The sequence below is a fragment of the Aquarana catesbeiana genome, linkage group LG05 (assembly GCF_042186555.1).
Source record: "Aquarana catesbeiana isolate 2022-GZ linkage group LG05, ASM4218655v1, whole genome shotgun sequence".
In the NCBI taxonomy this organism is placed as follows: domain Eukaryota; kingdom Metazoa; phylum Chordata; class Amphibia; order Anura; family Ranidae; genus Aquarana; species Aquarana catesbeiana.
The window spans coordinates 10,849,745-10,866,449 of NC_133328.1; the positions used below are offsets into that span (position 1 = coordinate 10,849,745).

The following is a 16,705-nucleotide window of genomic DNA, read 5'->3' on the forward strand; positions in this document are numbered from 1 at the left end:
AACTCAAAGACCAACATGAACTACTACCTTGTAGAGGTAGTCCTGGGCAGCCAGTCAGTGGCAGTTTGGGTCAGGATATGACCATTGTTCATGTTGAACTGTAATGCCCAAGACTTCTCAGTAAAGTTGCGTCAAGTGTTCTAAGCCTCCTCTGAAGTCATTGAAAGGGACTCCATCATGCATGTTGGTCTCCAGGCCTATTGAAAAGAACTTGGGTGAGTATGGCACATGTGAGGTATGAAGCGACGCTACAAGAAAAGGTCTACCTACTGGGCAAGTCAAGCAGTTGCTTGACTGCAGCCAGTGGTGAGGCATGGCGCCTGCTATAGGTGAGGGTAGAGTTGCAACCCCATCCCTTTAAACCCGAACACATAGGAATTACACAGGTTCTGAAGGCTAATTTAAGGCAGATAAGGGCAACAAGTGAGTTTAATTACTACCTTAATCAGCCTCAGAAGCTGCGTAATAAATAAGTGTTCGGGTTTAAAGGGATGAGGTGGCAACCCTAGGTCAGAGGTCCTCTGGTAGCCAGGGGGGGGTGGATGTACTGGCTCCCTCCGCAGCGGTCGGTTTCCAGTAGCTAGCGGAACGGAAGCCAGGTTCCGGAGATCCATGGGCTGGCCACCTGGTATGAAAGCGAAGGCGTTAACAAGTGCAGGCATGAGGCCCCGCGCTACATGCGCCCTGCTGCTCCTCTTCCTTTGGTGCAAAGCCTTGTCAGGGAAAAGGTTAAAAGTCAGGCCAGGGGAAGCCAGAAAGGAGCCTTTGAAGCCAGGCTGAGTATGTGTGTGAGAAGGTGCAGGCAGGAAGAGGTTAAAGAGGCAGCAAGAGGCAGGGGGGTTGAAGAGAGCGAGCGAGCGAGCGAGAGAGAGGAGAGACGACAAGGTGGGGTGTGCTGCGTTGCTTGTCAAAAGGCACTGCTGATTGTAGCAAAGTCAAGGAAAGGCGGAGCCAGGCTGCCGGTGACAAGTACAAGAGGCTTGAAAGAGACCATGAGCTTTGCCTACGGCCACACCACCCTGAATGCGCCCGCTCTCGTCTGATCTCGGAAGCTAAGCAGGGTCGGGCCTGGTTAGTACTTGGATGGGAGACCGCCTGGGAATACCAGGTGCTGTAGGCTTTTGCTTTTCTTCCAGCAGGGGTCACTCTCCTCTATGCCTCTTTTTACATTCTCTTTTAACAAAACCCGCTCTGCAAGCCCTCCTGCACACCTAGCTCCTACAAAATCACCAGTCCAGCCCCCACTTTTTCTTCGCCCTCCTCCCTTTCCTCACCCCTTCTTTCAAAAATACACTTTCTTTCTTCTTTCTCTCTCTCCCTCCCTCCCTCCCTCCCTACCTCAGGAGCTTGCCACGCATCCAGTCCCTGTAGACAGCAAAGCAACGGCCGGACGCAACCCCCACCTAGCTAGCCCCCATCCTACATCCCGCTTAGGCTCCACGGCCCAGCCCTTTTCCAGCGCTCTCCTCAGCCGTTTTGGTGCTATCACTCCTCCTCTTTAGTCGCCCTTGCGCCAACACATTCTGCCGCGCTCCCCAGGCTGGGGGAAGCTCGCACGCGGACTGCCGAAGCCAGCGAGAAGCCACAGAGCCGACGGGTCGTGAAACCTGCGCCCTGAAGCGGCTAGGGTGTAGGCAGCAGGTTGCCTACAGGAGCGTGGTTTTAGTTAGCGGCTGCCCCAGGCTGGGAGGGAAAGAGTTAATGCGTGCGCTGCCGGGGTTTTTTTGAATCCAGCCTACCCGCCGGTCATAAAAAATTTAGGGGAAGGCTGGGTTTCGGGGGATCAGGCAGCGCTTGCAGGAGGCCTACTAGGGTTGCCACCTCATCCCTTTAAACCCAAACACATATGAATTACACAGGTTCTGAGGCTAATTGAATGCAGATAAGGCAACGAGTGAGTTTAATTACCACCTTAATCAGCCACAGAATTTCTGTAATTAATATGTGTTCGGATATAAAGGGATGAGATGGCAACTCAAAGACCAACATGAACTACTACCTTGTAGAGGTAGTCCTGGGCAGCCAGTCAGTGGCAGTTTGGGTCAGGATATGACCATTGTTCATGTTGAACTGTAATGCCCAAGACTTCTCAGTAAAGTTGCGTCAAGTGTTCTAAGCCTCCTCTGAAGTCATTGAAAGGGACTCCATCATGCATGTTGGTCTCCAGGCCTATTGAAAAGAACTTGGGTGAGTATGGCACATGTGAGGTATGAAGCGACGCTACAAGAAAAGGTCTACCTACTGGGCAAGTCAAGCAGTTGCTTGACTGCAGCCAGTGGTGAGGCATGGCGCCTGCTATAGGTGAGGGTAGAGTTGCAACCCCATCCCTTTAAACCCGAACACATAGGAATTACACAGGTTCTGAAGGCTAATTTAAGGCAGATAAGGGCAACAAGTGAGTTTAATTACTACCTTAATCAGCCTCAGAAGCTGCGTAATAAATAAGTGTTCGGGTTTAAAGGGATGAGGTGGCAACCCTAGGTCAGAGGTCCTCTGGTAGCCAGGGGGGGTGGATGTACTGGCTCCCTCCGCAGCGGTCGGTTTCCAGTAGCTAGCGGAACGGAAGCCAGGTTCCAGAGATCCATGGGCTGGCCACCTGGTATGAAAGCGAAGGCGTTAACAAGTGCAGGCATGAGGCCCCGCGCTACATGCGCCCTGCTGCTCCTCTTCCTTTGGTGCAAAGCCTTGTCAGGGAAAAGGTTAAAAGTCAGGCCAGGGGAAGCCAGAAAGGAGCCTTTGAAGCCAGGCTGAGTATGTGTGTGAGAAGGTGCAGGCAGGAAGAGGTTAAAGAGGCAGCAAGAGGCAGGGGGGTTGAAGAGAGCGAGCGAGCGAGAGAGAGGAGAGACGACAAGGTGGGGTGTGCTGCGTTGCTTGTCAAAAGGCACTGCTGATTGTAGCAAAGTCAAGGAAAGGCGGAGCCAGGCTGCCGGTGACAAGTACAAGAGGCTTGAAAGAGACCATGAGCTTTGCCTACGGCCACACCACCCTGAATGCGCCCGCTCTCGTCTGATCTCGGAAGCTAAGCAGGGTCGGGCCTGGTTAGTACTTGGATGGGAGACCGCCTGGGAATACCAGGTGCTGTAGGCTTTTGCTTTTCTTCCAGCAGGGGTCACTCTCCTCTATGCCTCTTTTTACATTCTCTTTTAACAAAACCCGCTCTGCAAGCCCTCCTGCACACCTAGCTCCTACAAAATCACCAGTCCAGCCCCCACTTTTTCTTCGCCCTCCTCCCTTTCCTCACCCCTTCTTTCAAAAATACACTTTCTTTCTTCTTTCTCTCTCTCCCTCCCTCCCTCCCTCCCTCCCTCCCTCCCTACCTACCTCAGGAGCTTGCCACGCATCCAGTCCCTGTAGACAGCAAAGCAACGGCCGGACGCAACCCCCACCTAGCTAGCCCCCATCCTACATCCCGCTTAGGCTCCACGGCCCAGCCCTTTTCCAGCGCTCTTCTCAGCCGTTTTGGTGCTATCACTCCTCCTCTTTAGTCGCCCTTGCGCCAACACATTCTGCGGCGCTCCCCAGGCTGGGGGAAGCTCGCACGCGGACTGCCGAAGCCAGCGAGAAGCCACAGAGCCGACGGGTCGTGAAACCTGCGCCCTGAAGCGGCTAGGGTGTAGGCAGCAGGTTGCCTACAGGAGCGTGGTTTTAGTTAGCGGCTGCCCCAGGCTGGGAGGGAAAGAGTTAATGCGTGCGCTGCCGGGGTTTTTTTGGATCCAGCCTACCCGCCGGTCATAAAAAATTTAGGGGAAGGCTGGGTTTCGGGGGATCAGGCAGCGCTTGCAGGAGGCCTACTAGGGTTGCCACCTCATCCCTTTAAACCCAAACACATATGAATTACACAGGTTCTGAGGCTAATTGAATGCAGATAAGGCAACGAGTGAGTTTAATTACCACCTTAATCAGCCACAGAATTTCTGTAATTAATATGTGTTCGGATATAAAGGGATGAGATGGCAACTCAAAGACCAACATGAACTACTACCTTGTAGAGGTAGTCCTGGGCAGCCAGTCAGTGGCAGTTTGGGTCAGGATATGACCATTGTTCATGTTGAACTGTAATGCCCAAGACTTCTCAGTAAAGTTGCGTCAAGTGTTCTAAGCCTCCTCTGAAGTCATTGAAAGGGACTCCATCATGCATGTTGGTCTCCAGGCCTATTGAAAAGAACTTGGGTGAGTATGGCACATGTGAGGTATGAAGCGACGCTACAAGAAAAGTTCTACCTACTGGGCAAGTCAAGCAGTTGCTTGACTGCAGCCAGTGGTGAGGCATGGCGCCTGCTATAGGTGAGGGTAGAGTTGCAACCCCATCCCTTTAAACCCGAACACATAGGAATTACACAGGTTCTGAAGGCTAATTTAAGGCAGATAAGGGCAACAAGTGAGTTTAATTACTACCTTAATCAGCCTCAGAAGCTGCGTAATAAATAAGTGTTCGGGTTTAAAGGGATGAGGTGGCAACCCTAGGTCAGAGGTCCTCTGGTAGCCAGGGGGGGGTGGATGTACTGGCTCCCTCCGCAGCGGTCGGTTTCCAGTAGCTAGCGGAACGGAAGCCAGGTTCCGGAGATCCATGGGCTGGCCACCTGGTATGAAAGCGAAGGCGTTAACAAGTGCAGGCATGAGGCCCCGCGCTACATGCGCCCTGCTGCTCCTCTTCCTTTGGTGCAAAGCCTTGTCAGGGAAAAGGTTAAAAGTCAGGCCAGGGGAAGCCAGAAAGGAGCCTTTGAAGCCAGGCTGAGTATGTGTGTGAGAAGGTGCAGGCAGGAAGAGGTTAAAGAGGCAGCAAGAGGCAGGGGGGTTGAAGAGAGCGAGCGAGCGAGAGAGAGGAGAGACGACAAGGTGGGGTGTGCTGCGTTGCTTGTCAAAAGGCACTGCTGATTGTAGCAAAGTCAAGGAAAGGCGGAGCCAGGCTGCCGGTGACAAGTACAAGAGGCTTGAAAGAGACCATGAGCTTTGCCTACGGCCACACCACCCTGAATGCGCCCGCTCTCGTCTGATCTCGGAAGCTAAGCAGGGTCGGGCCTGGTTAGTACTTGGATGGGAGACCGCCTGGGAATACCAGGTGCTGTAGGCTTTTGCTTTTCTTCCAGCAGGGGTCACTCTCCTCTATGCCTCTTTTTACATTCTCTTTTAACAAAACCCGCTCTGCAAGCCCTCCTGCACACCTAGCTCCTACAAAATCACCAGTCCAGCCCCCACTTTTTCTTCGCCCTCCTCCCTTTCCTCACCCCTTCTTTCAAAAATACACTTTCTTTCTTCTTTCTCTCTCTCCCTCCCTCCCTCCCTCCCTACCTCAGGAGCTTGCCACGCATCCAGTCCCTGTAGACAGCAAAGCAACGGCCAGACGCAACCCCCACCTAGCTAGCCCCCATCCTACATCCCGCTTAGGCTCCACGGCCCAGCCCTTTTCCAGCGCTCTTCTCAGCCGTTTTGGTGCTATCACTCCTCCTCTTTAGTCGCCCTTGCGCCAACACATTCTGCCGCGCTCCCCAGGCTGGGGGAAGCTCGCACGCGGACTGCCGAAGCTAGCGAGAAGCCACAGAGCCGACGGGTCGTGAAACCTGCGCCCTGAAGCGGCTAGGGTGTAGGCAGCAGGTTGCCTACAGGAGCGTGGTTTTAGTTAGCGGCTGCCCCAGGCTGGGAGGGAAAGAGTTAATGCGTGCGCTGCCGGGGTTTTTTTGGATCCAGCCTACCCGCCGGTCATAAAAAATTTAGGGGAAGGCTGGGTTTCGGGGGATCAGGCAGCGCTTGCAGGAGGCCTACTAGGGTTGCCACCTCATCCCTTTAAACCCAAACACATATGAATTACACAGGTTCTGAGGCTAATTGAATGCAGATAAGGCAACGAGTGAGTTTAATTACCACCTTAATCAGCCACAGAATTTCTGTAATTAATATGTGTTCGGATATAAAGGGATGAGATGGCAACTCAAAGACCAACATGAACTACTACCTTGTAGAGGTAGTCCTGGGCAGCCAGTCAGTGGCAGTTTGGGTCAGGATATGACCATTGTTCATGTTGAACTGTAATGCCCAAGACTTCTCAGTAAAGTTGCGTCAAGTGTTCTAAGCCTCCTCTGAAGTCATTGAAAGGGACTCCATCATGCATGTTGGTCTCCAGGCCTATTGAAAAGAACTTGGGTGAGTATGGCACATGTGAGGTATGAAGCGACGCTACAAGAAAAGGTCTACCTACTGGGCAAGTCAAGCAGTTGCTTGACTGCAGCCAGTGGTGAGGCATGGCGCCTGCTATAGGTGAGGGTAGAGTTGCAACCCCATCCCTTTAAACCCGAACACATAGGAATTACACAGGTTCTGAAGGCTAATTTAAGGCAGATAAGGGCAACAAGTGAGTTTAATTACTACCTTAATCAGCCTCAGAAGCTGCGTAATAAATAAGTGTTCGGGTTTAAAGGAATGAGGTGGCAACCCTAGGTCAGAGGTCCTCTGGTAGCCAGGGGGGGGTGGATGTACTGGCTCCCTCCGCAGCGGTCGGTTTCCAGTAGCTAGCGGAACGGAAGCCAGGTTCCAGAGATCCATGGGCTGGCCACCTGGTATGAAAGCGAAGGCGTTAACAAGTGCAGGCATGAGGCCCCGCGCTACATGCGCCCTGCTGCTCCTCTTCCTTTGGTGCAAAGCCTTGTCAGGGAAAAGGTTAAAAGTCAGGCCAGGGGAAGCCAGAAAGGAGCCTTTGAAGCCAGGCTGAGTATGTGTGTGAGAAGGTGCAGGCAGGAAGAGGTTAAAGAGGCAGCAAGAGGCAGGGGGGTTGAAGAGAGCGAGCGAGCGAGAGAGAGGAGAGACGACAAGGTGGGGTGTGCTGCGTTGCTTGTCAAAAGGCACTGCTGATTGTAGCAAAGTCAAGGAAAGGCGGAGCCAGGCTGCCGGTGACAAGTACAAGAGGCTTGAAAGAGACCATGAGCTTTGCCTACGGCCACACCACCCTGAATGCGCCCGCTCTCGTCTGATCTCGGAAGCTAAGCAGGGTCGGGCCTGGTTAGTACTTGGATGGGAGACCGCCTGGGAATACCAGGTGCTGTAGGCTTTTGCTTTTCTTCCAGCAGGGGTCACTCTCCTCTATGCCTCTTTTTACATTCTCTTTTAACAAAACCCGCTCTGCAAGCCCTCCTGCACACCTAGCTCCTACAAAATCACCAGTCCAGCCCCCACTTTTTCTTCGCCCTCCTCCCTTTCCTCACCCCTTCTTTCAAAAATACACTTTCTTTCTTCTTTCTCTCTCTCCCTCCCTCCCTCCCTACCTACCTCAGGAGCTTGCCACGCATCCAGTCCCTGTAGACAGCAAAGCAACGGCCGGACGCAACCCCCACCTAGCTAGCCCCCATCCTACATCCCGCTTAGGCTCCACGGCCCAGCCCTTTTCCAGCGCTCTTCTCAGCCGTTTTGGTGCTATCACTCCTCCTCTTTAGTCGCCCTTGCGCCAACACATTCTGCCGCGCTCCCCAGGCTGGGGGAAGCTCGCACGCGGACTGCCGAAGCTAGCGAGAAGCCACAGAGCCGACGGGTCGTGAAACCTGCGCCCTGAAGCGGCTAGGGTGTAGGCAGCAGGTTGCCTACAGGAGCGTGGTTTTAGTTAGCGGCTGCCCCAGGCTGGGAGGGAAAGAGTTAATGCGTGCGCTGCCGGGGTTTTTTTGGATCCAGCCTACCCGCCGGTCATAAAAAATTTAGGGGAAGGCTGGGTTTCGGGGGATCAGGCAGCGCTTGCAGGAGGCCTACTAGGGTTGCCACCTCATCCCTTTAAACCCAAACACATATGAATTACACAGGTTCTGAGGCTAATTGAATGCAGATAAGGCAACGAGTGAGTTTAATTACCACCTTAATCAGCCACAGAATTTCTGTAATTAATATGTGTTCGGATATAAAGGGATGAGATGGCAACTCAAAGACCAACATGAACTACTACCTTGTAGAGGTAGTCCTGGGCAGCCAGTCAGTGGCAGTTTGGGTCAGGATATGACCATTGTTCATGTTGAACTGTAATGCCCAAGACTTCTCAGTAAAGTTGCGTCAAGTGTTCTAAGCCTCCTCTGAAGTCATTGAAAGGGACTCCATCATGCATGTTGGTCTCCAGGCCTATTGAAAAGAACTTGGGTGAGTATGGCACATGTGAGGTATGAAGCGACGCTACAAGAAAAGGTCTACCTACTGGGCAAGTCAAGCAGTTGCTTGACTGCAGCCAGTGGTGAGGCATGGCGCCTGCTATAGGTGAGGGTAGAGTTGCAACCCCATCCCTTTAAACCCGAACACATAGGAATTACACAGGTTCTGAAGGCTAATTTAAGGCAGATAAGGGCAACAAGTGAGTTTAATTACTACCTTAATCAGCCTCAGAAGCTGCGTAATAAATAAGTGTTCGGGTTTAAAGGGATGAGGTGGCAACCCTAGGTCAGAGGTCCTCTGGTAGCCAGGGGGGGTGGATGTACTGGCTCCCTCCGCAGCGGTCGGTTTCCAGTAGCTAGCGGAACGGAAGCCAGGTTCCAGAGATCCATGGGCTGGCCACCTGGTATGAAAGCGAAGGCGTTAACAAGTGCAGGCATGAGGCCCCGCGCTACATGCGCCCTGCTGCTCCTCTTCCTTTGGTGCAAAGCCTTGTCAGGGAAAAGGTTAAAAGTCAGGCCAGGGGAAGCCAGAAAGGAGCCTTTGAAGCCAGGCTGAGTATGTGTGTGAGAAGGTGCAGGCAGGAAGAGGTTAAAGAGGCAGCAAGAGGCAGGGGGGTTGAAGAGAGCGAGCGAGCGAGAGAGAGGAGAGACGACAAGGTGGGGTGTGCTGCGTTGCTTGTCAAAAGGCACTGCTGATTGTAGCAAAGTCAAGGAAAGGCGGAGCCAGGCTGCCGGTGACAAGTACAAGAGGCTTGAAAGAGACCATGAGCTTTGCCTACGGCCACACCACCCTGAATGCGCCCGCTCTCGTCTGATCTCGGAAGCTAAGCAGGGTCGGGCCTGGTTAGTACTTGGATGGGAGACCGCCTGGGAATACCAGGTGCTGTAGGCTTTTGCTTTTCTTCCAGCAGGGGTCACTCTCCTCTATGCCTCTTTTTACATTCTCTTTTAACAAAACCCGCTCTGCAAGCCCTCCTGCACACCTAGCTCCTACAAAATCACCAGTCCAGCCCCCACTTTTTCTTCGCCCTCCTCCCTTTCCTCACCCCTTCTTTCAAAAATACACTTTCTTTCTTCTTTCTCTCTCTCCCTCCCTCCCTCCCTCCCTCCCTCCCTACCTACCTCAGGAGCTTGCCACGCATCCAGTCCCTGTAGACAGCAAAGCAACGGCCGGACGCAACCCCCACCTAGCTAGCCCCCATCCTACATCCCGCTTAGGCTCCACGGCCCAGCCCTTTTCCAGCGCTCTTCTCAGCCGTTTTGGTGCTATCACTCCTCCTCTTTAGTCGCCCTTGCGCCAACACATTCTGCGGCGCTCCCCAGGCTGGGGGAAGCTCGCACGCGGACTGCCGAAGCCAGCGAGAAGCCACAGAGCCGACGGGTCGTGAAACCTGCGCCCTGAAGCGGCTAGGGTGTAGGCAGCAGGTTGCCTACAGGAGCGTGGTTTTAGTTAGCGGCTGCCCCAGGCTGGGAGGGAAAGAGTTAATGCGTGCGCTGCCGGGGTTTTTTTGGATCCAGCCTACCCGCCGGTCATAAAAAATTTAGGGGAAGGCTGGGTTTCGGGGGATCAGGCAGCGCTTGCAGGAGGCCTACTAGGGTTGCCACCTCATCCCTTTAAACCCAAACACATATGAATTACACAGGTTCTGAGGCTAATTGAATGCAGATAAGGCAACGAGTGAGTTTAATTACCACCTTAATCAGCCACAGAATTTCTGTAATTAATATGTGTTCGGATATAAAGGGATGAGATGGCAACTCAAAGACCAACATGAACTACTACCTTGTAGAGGTAGTCCTGGGCAGCCAGTCAGTGGCAGTTTGGGTCAGGATATGACCATTGTTCATGTTGAACTGTAATGCCCAAGACTTCTCAGTAAAGTTGCGTCAAGTGTTCTAAGCCTCCTCTGAAGTCATTGAAAGGGACTCCATCATGCATGTTGGTCTCCAGGCCTATTGAAAAGAACTTGGGTGAGTATGGCACATGTGAGGTATGAAGCGACGCTACAAGAAAAGGTCTACCTACTGGGCAAGTCAAGCAGTTGCTTGACTGCAGCCAGTGGTGAGGCATGGCGCCTGCTATAGGTGAGGGTAGAGTTGCAACCCCATCCCTTTAAACCCGAACACATAGGAATTACACAGGTTCTGAAGGCTAATTTAAGGCAGATAAGGGCAACAAGTGAGTTTAATTACTACCTTAATCAGCCTCAGAAGCTGCGTAATAAATAAGTGTTCGGGTTTAAAGGAATGAGGTGGCAACCCTAGGTCAGAGGTCCTCTGGTAGCCAGGGGGGGGTGGATGTACTGGCTCCCTCCGCAGCGGTCGGTTTCCAGTAGCTAGCGGAACGGAAGCCAGGTTCCAGAGATCCATGGGCTGGCCACCTGGTATGAAAGCGAAGGCGTTAACAAGTGCAGGCATGAGGCCCCGCGCTACATGCGCCCTGCTGCTCCTCTTCCTTTGGTGCAAAGCCTTGTCAGGGAAAAGGTTAAAAGTCAGGCCAGGGGAAGCCAGAAAGGAGCCTTTGAAGCCAGGCTGAGTATGTGTGTGAGAAGGTGCAGGCAGGAAGAGGTTAAAGAGGCAGCAAGAGGCAGGGGGGTTGAAGAGAGCAAGCGAGCGAGAGAGAGGAGAGACGACAAGGTGGGGTGTGCTGCGTTGCTTGTCAAAAGGCACTGCTGATTGTAGCAAAGTCAAGGAAAGGCGGAGCCAGGCTGCCGGTGACAAGTACAAGAGGCTTGAAAGAGACCATGAGCTTTGCCTACAGCCACACCACCCTGAATGCGCCCGCTCTCGTCTGATCTCGGAAGCTAAGCAGGGTCGGGCCTGGTTAGTACTTGGATGGGAGACCGCCTGGGAATACCAGGTGCTGTAGGCTTTTGCTTTTCTTCCAGCAGGGGTCACTCTCCTCTATGCCTCTTTTTACATTCTCTTTTAACAAAACCCGCTCTGCAAGCCCTCCTGCACACCTAGCTCCTACAAAATCACCAGTCCAGCCCCCACTTTTTCTTCGCCCTCCTCCCTTTCCTCACCCCTTCTTTCAAAAATACACTTTCTTTCTTCTTTCTCTCTCTCCCTCCCTCCCTCCCTCCCTCCCTCCCTCCCTACCTACCTCAGGAGCTTGCCACGCATCCAGTCCCTGTAGACAGCAAAGCAACGGCCGGACGCAACCCCCACCTAGCTAGCCCCCATCCTACATCCCGCTTAGGCTCCACGGCCCAGCCCTTTTCCAGCGCTCTTCTCAGCCGTTTTGGTGCTATCACTCCTCCTCTTTAGTCGCCCTTGCGCCAACACATTCTGCGGCGCTCCCCAGGCTGGGGGAAGCTCGCACGCGGACTGCCGAAGCCAGCGAGAAGCCACAGAGCCGACGGGTCGTGAAACCTGCGCCCTGAAGCGGCTAGGGTGTAGGCAGCAGGTTGCCTACAGGAGCGTGGTTTTAGTTAGCGGCTGCCCCAGGCTGGGAGGGAAAGAGTTAATGCGTGCGCTGCCGGGGTTTTTTTGGATCCAGCCTACCCGCCGGTCATAAAAAATTTAGGGGAAGGCTGGGTTTCGGGGGATCAGGCAGCGCTTGCAGGAGGCCTACTAGGGTTGCCACCTCATCCCTTTAAACCCAAACACATATGAATTACACAGGTTCTGAGGCTAATTGAATGCAGATAAGGCAACGAGTGAGTTTAATTACCACCTTAATCAGCCACAGAATTTCTGTAATTAATATGTGTTCGGATATAAAGGGATGAGATGGCAACTCAAAGACCAACATGAACTACTACCTTGTAGAGGTAGTCCTGGGCAGCCAGTCAGTGGCAGTTTGGGTCAGGATATGACCATTGTTCATGTTGAACTGTAATGCCCAAGACTTCTCAGTAAAGTTGCGTCAAGTGTTCTAAGCCTCCTCTGAAGTCATTGAAAGGGACTCCATCATGCATGTTGGTCTCCAGGCCTATTGAAAAGAACTTGGGTGAGTATGGCACATGTGAGGTATGAAGCGATGCTACAAGAAAAGGTCTACCTACTGGGCAAGTCAAGCAGTTGCTTGACTGCAGCCAGTGGTGAGGCATGGCGCCTGCTATAGGTGAGGGTAGAGTTGCAACCCCATCCCTTTAAACCCGAACACATAGGAATTACACAGGTTCTGAAGGCTAATTTAAGGCAGATAAGGGCAACAAGTGAGTTTAATTACTACCTTAATCAGCCTCAGAAGCTGCGTAATAAATAAGTGTTCGGGTTTAAAGGGATGAGGTGGCAACCCTAGGTCAGAGGTCCTCTGGTAGCCAGGGGGGGGGTGGATGTACTGGCTCCCTCCGCAGCGGTCGGTTTCCAGTAGCTAGCGGAACGGAAGCCAGGTTCCGGAGATCCATGGGCTGGCCACCTGGTATGAAAGCGAAGGCGTTAACAAGTGCAGGCATGAGGCCCCGCGCTACATGCGCCCTGCTGCTCCTCTTCCTTTGGTGCAAAGCCTTGTCAGGGAAAAGGTTAAAAGTCAGGCCAGGGGAAGCCAGAAAGGAGCCTTTGAAGCCAGGCTGAGTATGTGTGTGAGAAGGTGCAGGCAGGAAGAGGTTAAAGAGGCAGCAAGAGGCAGGGGGGTTGAAGAGAGCGAGCAAGCGAGCGAGAGAGAGGAGAGACGACAAGGTGGGGTGTGCTGCGTTGCTTGTCAAAAGGCACTGCTGATTGTAGCAAAGTCAAGGAAAGGCGGAGCCAGGCTGCCGGTGACAAGTACAAGAGGCTTGAAAGAGACCATGAGCTTTGCCTACGGCCACACCACCCTGAATGCGCCCGCTCTCGTCTGATCTCGGAAGCTAAGCAGGGTCGGGCCTGGTTAGTACTTGGATGGGAGACCGCCTGGGAATACCAGGTGCTGTAGGCTTTTGCTTTTCTTCCAGCAGGGGTCACTCTCCTCTATGCCTCTTTTTACATTCTCTTTTAACAAAACCCGCTCTGCAAGCCCTCCTGCACACCTAGCTCCTACAAAATCACCAGTCCAGCCCCCACTTTTTCTTCGCCCTCCTCCCTTTCCTCACCCCTTCTTTCAAAAATACACTTTCTTTCTTCTTTCTCTCTCTCCCTCCCTCCCTCCCTCCCTACCTACCTCAGGAGCTTGCCACGCATCCAGTCCCTGTAGACAGCAAAGCAACGGCCGGACGCAACCCCCACCTAGCTAGCCCCCATCCTACATCCCGCTTAGGCTCCACGGCCCAGCCCTTTTCCAGCGCTCTCCTCAGCCGTTTTGGTGCTATCACTCCTCCTCTTTAGTCGCCCTTGCGCCAACACATTCTGCCGCGCTCCCCAGGCTGGGGGAAGCTCGCACGCGGACTGCCGAAGCCAGCGAGAAGCCACAGAGCCGACGGGTCGTGAAACCTGCGCCCTGAAGCGGCTAGGGTGTAGGCAGCAGGTTGCCTACAGGAGCGTGGTTTTAGTTAGCGGCTGCCCCAGGCTGGGAGGGAAAGAGTTAATGCGTGCGCTGCCGGGGTTTTTTTTGGATCCAGCCTACCCGCCGGTCATAAAAAATTTAGGGGAAGGCTGGGTTTCGGGGGATCAGGCAGCGCTTGCAGGAGGCCTACTAGGGTTGCCACCTCATCCCTTTAAACCCAAACACATATGAATTACACAGGTTCTGAGGCTAATTGAATGCAGATAAGGCAACGAGTGAGTTTAATTACCACCTTAATCAGCCACAGAATTTCTGTAATTAATATGTGTTCGGATATAAAGGGATGAGATGGCAACTCAAAGACCAACATGAACTACTACCTTGTAGAGGTAGTCCTGGGCAGCCAGTCAGTGGCAGTTTGGGTCAGGATATGACCATTGTTCATGTTGAACTGTAATGCCCAAGACTTCTCAGTAAAGTTGCGTCAAGTGTTCTAAGCCTCCTCTGAAGTCATTGAAAGGGACTCCATCATGCATGTTGGTCTCCAGGCCTATTGAAAAGAACTTGGGTGAGTATGGCACATGTGAGGTATGAAGCGACGCTACAAGAAAAGGTCTACCTACTGGGCAAGTCAAGCAGTTGCTTGACTGCAGCCAGTGGTGAGGCATGGCGCCTGCTATAGGTGAGGGTAGAGTTGCAACCCCATCCCTTTAAACCCGAACACATAGGAATTACACAGGTTCTGAAGGCTAATTTAAGGCAGATAAGGGCAACAAGTGAGTTTAATTACTACCTTAATCAGCCTCAGAAGCTGCGTAATAAATAAGTGTTCGGGTTTAAAGGGATGAGGTGGCAACCCTAGGTCAGAGGTCCTCTGGTAGCCAGGGGGGGGTGGATGTACTGGCTCCCTCCGCAGCGGTCGGTTTCCAGTAGCTAGCGGAATGGAAGCCAGGTTCCGGAGATCCATGGGCTGGCCACCTGGTATGAAAGCGAAGGCGTTAACAAGTGCAGGCATGAGGCCCCGCGCTACATGCGCCCTGCTGCTCCTCTTCCTTTGGTGCAAAGCCTTGTCAGGGAAAAGGTTAAAAGTCAGGCCAGGGGAAGCCAGAAAGGAGCCTTTGAAGCCAGGCTGAGTATGTGTGTGAGAAGGTGCAGGCAGGAAGAGGTTAAAGAGGCAGCAAGAGGCAGGGGGGTTGAAGAGAGCGAGCGAGCGAGCGAGAGAGAGGAGAGACGACAAGGTGGGGTGTGCTGCGTTGCTTGTCAAAAGGCACTGCTGATTGTAGCAAAGTCAAGGAAAGGCGGAGCCAGGCTGCCGGTGACAAGTACAAGAGGCTTGAAAGAGACCATGAGCTTTGCCTATGGCCACACCACCCTGAATGCGCCCGCTCTCGTCTGATCTCGGAAGCTAAGCAGGGTTGGGCCTGGTTAGTACTTGGATGGGAGACCGCCTGGGAATACCAGGTGCTGTAGGCTTTTGCTTTTCTTCCAGCAGGGGTCACTCTCCTCTATGCCTCTTTTTACATTCTCTTTTAACAAAACCCGCTCTGCAAGCCCTCCTGCACACCTAGCTCCTACAAAATCACCAGTCCAGCCCCCACTTTTTCTTCGCCCTCCTCCCTTTCCTCACCCCTTCTTTCAAAAATACACTTTCTTTCTTCTTTCTCTCTCTCCCTCCCTCCCTCCCTCCCTACCTACCTCAGGAGCTTGCCACGCATCCAGTCCCTGTAGACAGCAAAGCAACGGCCGGACGCAACCCCCACCTAGCTAGCCCCCATCCTACATCCCGCTTAGGCTCCACGGCCCAGCCCTTTTCCAGCGCTCTCCTCAGCCGTTTTGGTGCTATCACTCCTCCTCTTTAGTCGCCCTTGCGCCAACACATTCTGCGGCGCTCCCCAGGCTGGGGGAAGCTCGCACGCGGACTGCCGAAGCCAGCGAGAAGCCACAGAGCCGACGGGTCGTGAAACCTGCGCCCTGAAGCGGCTAGGGTGTAGGCAGCAGGTTGCCTACAGGAGCGTGGTTTTAGTTAGCGGCTGCCCCAGGCTGGGAGGGAAAGAGTTAATGCGTGCGCTGCCGGGGTTTTTTTGGATCCAGCCTACCCGCCGGTCATAAAAAATTTAGGGGAAGGCTGGGTTTCGGGGGATCAGGCAGCGCTTGCAGGAGGCCTACTAGGGTTGCCACCTCATCCCTTTAAACCCAAACACATATGAATTACACAGGTTCTGAGGCTAATTGAATGCAGATAAGGCAACGAGTGAGTTTAATTACCACCTTAATCAGCCACAGAATTTCTGTAATTAATATGTGTTCGGATATAAAGGGATGAGATGGCAACTCAAAGACCAACATGAACTACTACCTTGTAGAGGTAGTCCTGGGCAGCCAGTCAGTGGCAGTTTGGGTCAGGATATGACCATTGTTCATGTTGAACTGTAATGCCCAAGACTTCTCAGTAAAGTTGCGTCAAGTGTTCTAAGCCTCCTCTGAAGTCATTGAAAGGGACTCCATCATGCATGTTGGTCTCCAGGCCTATTATAAAGAACTTGGGTGAGTATGGCACATGTGAGGTATGAAGCGACGCTACAAGAAAAGGTCTACCTACTGGGCAAGTCAAGCAGTTGCTTGACTGCAGCCAGTGGTGAGGCATGGCGCCTGCTATAGGTGAGGGTAGAGTTGCAACCCCATCCCTTTAAACCCGAACACATAGGAATTACACAGGTTCTGAAGGCTAATTTAAGGCAGATAAGGGCAACAAGTGAGTTTAATTACTACCTTAATCAGCCTCAGAAGCTGCGTAATAAATAAGTGTTCGGGTTTAAAGGGATGAGGTGGCAACCCTAGGTCAGAGGTCCTCTGGTAGCCAGGGGGGGGTGGATGTACTGGCTCCCTCCGCAGCGGTCGGTTTCCAGTAGCTAGCGGAACGGAAGCCAGGTTCCGGAGATCCATGGGCTGGCCACCTGGTATGAAAGCGAAGGCGTTAACAAGTGCAGGCATGAGGCCCCGCGCTACATGCGCCCTGCTGCTCCTCTTCCTTTGGTGCAAAGCCTTGTCAGGGAAAAGGTTAAAAGTCAGGCCAGGGGAAGCCAGAAAGGAGCCTTTGAAGCCAGGCTGAGTATGTGTGTGAGAAGGTGCAGGCAGGAAGAGGTTAAAGAGGCAGCAAGAGGCAGGGGGGTTGAAGAGAGCGAGCGAGCGAGCGAGAGAGAGGAGAGACGACAAGGTGGGGTGTGCT

At 53.1% G+C, this 16,705-nt stretch overlaps 8 non-coding genes across 8 annotated transcripts; all 8 read left to right on the forward strand.

The window, feature by feature from the left end:
- The first annotated feature begins 1,001 nt into the window (after window positions 1-1,001).
- LOC141146305 (5S ribosomal RNA) lies at window positions 1,002-1,120 on the forward strand. The gene has a single exon (XR_012244858.1). It is a non-coding gene; the product is annotated as a 5S ribosomal RNA (ribosomal RNA).
- A 1,848-nt stretch (window positions 1,121-2,968) lies between these two features.
- On the forward strand, window positions 2,969-3,087 carry LOC141146317 (5S ribosomal RNA). Its single transcript, XR_012244869.1, has one exon. It is a non-coding gene; the product is annotated as a 5S ribosomal RNA (ribosomal RNA).
- Window positions 3,088-4,952: 1,865 nt separating this feature from the next.
- On the forward strand, window positions 4,953-5,071 carry LOC141146329 (5S ribosomal RNA). The gene has a single exon (XR_012244872.1). It is a non-coding gene; the product is annotated as a 5S ribosomal RNA (ribosomal RNA).
- Window positions 5,072-6,920: 1,849 nt separating this feature from the next.
- Window positions 6,921-7,039, forward strand: LOC141146342 (5S ribosomal RNA). The gene has a single exon (XR_012244873.1). It is a non-coding gene; the product is annotated as a 5S ribosomal RNA (ribosomal RNA).
- Window positions 7,040-8,887: 1,848 nt separating this feature from the next.
- Window positions 8,888-9,006, forward strand: LOC141146353 (5S ribosomal RNA). The gene has a single exon (XR_012244874.1). It is a non-coding gene; the product is annotated as a 5S ribosomal RNA (ribosomal RNA).
- Window positions 9,007-10,867: 1,861 nt separating this feature from the next.
- LOC141146280 (5S ribosomal RNA) lies at window positions 10,868-10,986 on the forward strand. Its single transcript, XR_012244831.1, has one exon. It is a non-coding gene; the product is annotated as a 5S ribosomal RNA (ribosomal RNA).
- Window positions 10,987-12,856: 1,870 nt separating this feature from the next.
- Window positions 12,857-12,975, forward strand: LOC141146365 (5S ribosomal RNA). Its single transcript, XR_012244875.1, has one exon. It is a non-coding gene; the product is annotated as a 5S ribosomal RNA (ribosomal RNA).
- A 1,858-nt stretch (window positions 12,976-14,833) lies between these two features.
- Window positions 14,834-14,952, forward strand: LOC141146285 (5S ribosomal RNA). The gene has a single exon (XR_012244837.1). It is a non-coding gene; the product is annotated as a 5S ribosomal RNA (ribosomal RNA).
- Window positions 14,953-16,705: the final 1,753 nt, after the last annotated feature.